The sequence below is a fragment of the Rhamphochromis sp. 'chilingali' genome, assembly GCF_963969265.1.
Source record: "Rhamphochromis sp. 'chilingali' genome assembly, chromosome: 20".
Lineage (NCBI taxonomy): Eukaryota > Metazoa > Chordata > Actinopteri > Cichliformes > Cichlidae > Rhamphochromis > Rhamphochromis sp. 'chilingali'.
Window position 1 is genome coordinate 17,390,084 of NC_137947.1, and position 4,209 is coordinate 17,394,292.

The 4,209-nt window shown below is 39.8% G+C and overlaps 1 long non-coding RNA gene across 1 annotated transcript; it reads left to right on the forward strand.

The window, feature by feature from the left end:
- The first annotated feature begins 347 nt into the window (after window positions 1–347).
- On the forward strand, window positions 348–1,891 carry LOC308388319. Its single transcript, XR_013970081.1, has 3 exons — window positions 348–458; window positions 1,332–1,428; window positions 1,636–1,891. It is a non-coding gene; the product is annotated as an uncharacterized lncRNA (long non-coding RNA).
- The last annotated feature ends 2,318 nt before the right edge of the window (window positions 1,892–4,209 follow it).

The following is a 4,209-nucleotide window of genomic DNA, read 5'->3' on the forward strand; positions in this document are numbered from 1 at the left end:
ACTTACTTCAATATTTTCTTCTTTTTTTCATTCTATGGCAATCTACCAGTTTTTCAGTCTCTTCTAGCCAAGTGCTTAGTGTTCATATATTATTGTAATGTGCTACAGCGAGATTTGACGGCATGACACATGATTTACTACATGATCAAAACCAGAGGGAAATACTAAAAAGCACAAACATGTTGGAAAAGGCATCCTCGGGAATCTTCCGACATCTCAAGTCTCCTTGACAACTTTGGCATGGCGAAAGAATGCTTGTAATCTCCTCTGGCGGGGACGGATCCTGGGGCTCAGGCCGGCTGTGGAGTGGACAGTCCTATTGTTGCTTAAAACCTCAAAGGGGAGAAGGAAGATAGGACAGCAAGCAGGAGGCCAAAAGAAAAGACTTGAAAGGAGAGGACCGTGGAAGCAGTTAAATATAGAGCAGGGATCGATGGATTAATGGTGGGGCACTGACGGTAAGGAGCATGTAGCAAATTCCTTTAATCCTCATCATAAAACCTGGTATCTGTCAACTTGTACCTGCGGTAGCGTTTCTGTAATATTATAATAGTTTTAGTTTGATTAGGTTTCAATGGCTTTCTGACAATGAAATTAGCAGAGATTTTTATTTGTAAAAAAAATCTCCTTCTTGCTGGATGTTAATGGGGTTTTTAGGCATGACGTTTACTTTCTACTATTTCATAGGAGATGAAATGAAAGTAGTGTGTGTAAGCACAGAGTTAACAAACAGAACTAAAAAGTAAAGAGCAAAAAAAGCATTTTAGTTATCTATAATTAAGAAATAAAAATGGAAAAGATATTGTATGCTTGCAAAACTAACAAAAATAAATAGACCAGATGTGTTTGGTGGATATCTTTAAGGCAACAGCAGTGTCTACATTACTATAAGTCTTTTTATTTTACTTATTCAGAAAGCCTTACATTTTACCACAAACAAACACATCCATGCAATAATATAAAACCAAAAATTAAACTGAAAGGACACAGCCTGAACTGGAAAATTAATTAATTAAGTAGATGTAATTAAAAAAAAAACAATTGTAATCAAAAATATGAAAAATACATGCAATATAAAACAGTAAAAAACTGGTTTGAACAGAGCTGAGTGGGAGGGACCGAGTATTTTGGAGATTATGTTAAATCAAGGCCAGTTAGGAGAGGGGGTGGAGCCCAAGGCCAGACAAAGACTGAAAAGGATGTGCCAGTGGCATTTAAATGGGCAAAAGAGTGAGGAATAAAACAAAACGTTTAAAAAAAAAAAGGCAGGCGAGAGGAAAAAACAGAGTTTCTCCTCCATGGCTGACACTTTTTTCTGGGTCCTCAAGCAGATGCTGAGGCAGATGGTGGTGAATTAACAGAAGATGGGAGAAGAAGAAATGGAAAAGCCTAAAATGGGCCCACGGAGGGCACACATTAAAATATTGTGTGAGTTTGTGCATTTGTGTGTACACGCATTAGTGTATGCATTTGTGTGTTTGTGTGCAGAGTACGCTGGTCCAGAGGAGAGGCTGTTAAACAGTATCTCAGCTGGGAGGACTAAAGAGGATGGGTGGAGGATTCCCAGTCAGAGATAGAGCTCGCGATAATAATCACAGGCGTGAAATTACAATGCTGATATTTGTTGCACCCCAGGGTGCGGTACGGTGAGGCTATCGGAGCTTGGAGAGCCCACATATCACCAGAGGCCTGGGCTGGCTGACGGTCATCAATGATCAGAAGAGCGGTCCCTCGCCCACACCTCTGCCCGCACGAAGAATAATTTCAGCAGAGTCACAATGCAAAACAGCCTCATCTGTGGTGTTTATGTTAAAATGCCTGTGCTTTCATTTTTTCTGAATTTGTGTTCACAGCAGTAGTCATGAAATCAGGCTTTCAGTGAAGAAATTAATAAAATAGGCTATACAAAATCAGATGCTGTGATTTTACTGGGCTGTAAAGCTGTGATTATCACGGCTAATCCGAGCACTTTCCAGCACTCTCTTTTAAAATTATTGCAGTAAAATTAAACTAATGCAGAAATAATACCGTGTTTAAAAGCCTAAATGGTTACTTTATCAGGTGCGCCGGATTACATCTGTTACTGCCTTGCAGATGTTTACTGTTCTTTTGACTTGAATCAGCCCCCTGCAGGAGATAGGACTGATTCTATGGCACACAGTCGAGTCTGATTTGTACATCTGTGGCTGAAAAAGGCAATTTGACAGTTTAACAGAATCACATTTTTAAATAAATCAGTGGGTTCTAAGTAGATCCAGACTCATTTAAAAAACATTCACTTTTAACTATGACTGCTCTTAGATTAGACTGACTTTTTAGGAACCTAAAACAGAGAGCCTGTATGCAGAAATCTCCAAGATTTTCTTTCACTGATCCTTTTAGAAAACTATGATACAGCCACCCATGTTTGCTTCTTGGCTTATCAGTCTTACTAGTCATAATAGGTCAGAAAATTACACCTAAGGTAAAGTAATCGCTGTGATTTTTTTCTTCTTGGCTTTGTACAGTAAATGCCACATTGCTATAGTTGCTTCTACTTTATTCTTCCCATCGTATCTCTGCCATATACCAACATTTCTGCTTTGCAACAACTCCTAAAGTAGATGCATGATGCACATGATGATTTCCCCTCTATGGTGTAAAGGAATAATATTTCAAAATATGTATGTTAAACTCTTTACCCTTATAGGAAAGTAGACACAGCGCTCTGCCTATTTGACAGATCTTTCAAAAATGCATACATTTATTTCAGGGTAAAAATGAATATAAATAAAATATAAAATATTTTTTCAGGGTTTGACGAATGAAAACTGAGTGTCATCGTTGCAGTTTTCAGCATATGTTACCATGGAGACATCTGCATCTGTGTAAGTTTTTGCTGACTTCTGATAGTTGCTGCAACTTTCGGCATGTTGCCGTGTAGGGTAACGCTCCCTGCCTGTTCAACTCGTTCAGCTCTCAAATCAGAAGCAGAAAAGTGGGTGGACGTATTTCAGCCAGAATATTCTCCTGGCCAAGAGCCAAGCTCTGACAAGATATGACACCACATTTTCTCCCATTCACTCAGTGAAGGGGGGAAAGAAGCTCATTTTCATGTCCATCATCTCCTGCTCTTGCCACTGCCTCTGTGAAAAGCCCAGCCTGCCTCCCCCATTTCTGGGGTGAAAGTGAAAAGTAGATGTGTTGTCAGGGCAAAACTGATAATGGTTGTGGGACACAGACTGATCCCAATTGCCCTGCTTTCAGCCCCTGCCACCCCCATGGTCCTTGCCACTAAAGGGTTCACTGACAGATGGGACGGGGCACTGTGGGACAGAGTGCTGATCTGGCATAAAAACACAGCAGAACAGGCTTTTTTCTTGGCACCACAGGCCTGCGCAAATAGTTTACCATTTAGACCATTACAGGCTGTGTTCGGCCTTGCCGTGTAGATACTTTGAACTTAATCAAAAGTTCACATTTTTAGAAAGACAAGATGTTTCATTTACAACATTATGTAATTGAACTTTAAAAGATCACTCCAAACTGATTACACAATTTGATAAAGGTGCTGGAAAACCACTCACTGTTGAATTAAGTTCAACGTTTGCCTATTCCCTAATTAATTTATGTTGAACTGGGGAGTCATGCCCTTTGAAGTGACTCCTTTAGTTTAAGGAGTCATTCAATGTGACATTCAATACTATATTCCAAACTTAAGGACCAAAGCCTGCTGAGCACAGTACGTTTACCCCACTGCGTTTAATTTCACCCATTTGTAAAGTAGCCGAGTGGCTACAATGCATGGTGGTTATTACTTCGCAGGCACTATTCATTCAGATAAGTATCACCTCTCAGCAGAGGGAGAGATAACTCGAGGGGTCTCTCACCAGAAGGAGCAAAAAGTGAAGGTCATTATAATGTCATCACAAGTTATCCTGCTGACCCCGAAGTCACAGAGACTGAATAATGTCCTCTGGAGCACAAGAATAGGACATGAGGGCAAGAGGAACAAAGAAAGGGACAGTTACAGAGAGGAAAAGAGACATGTTGACAGACAGGAATTGAGCAGAGGGAAAAAAATGGAAATAATAACATATTACAATAACATATTATTCTGTTTATAATGAACGATCCTGCTTTGGATCAGGTAATATATAAGCTGCCTGTTAGATTTATACCAGAGAGAATAGGTTGGTAAAGATGCACTTTATCTTCAGACATGAAAAC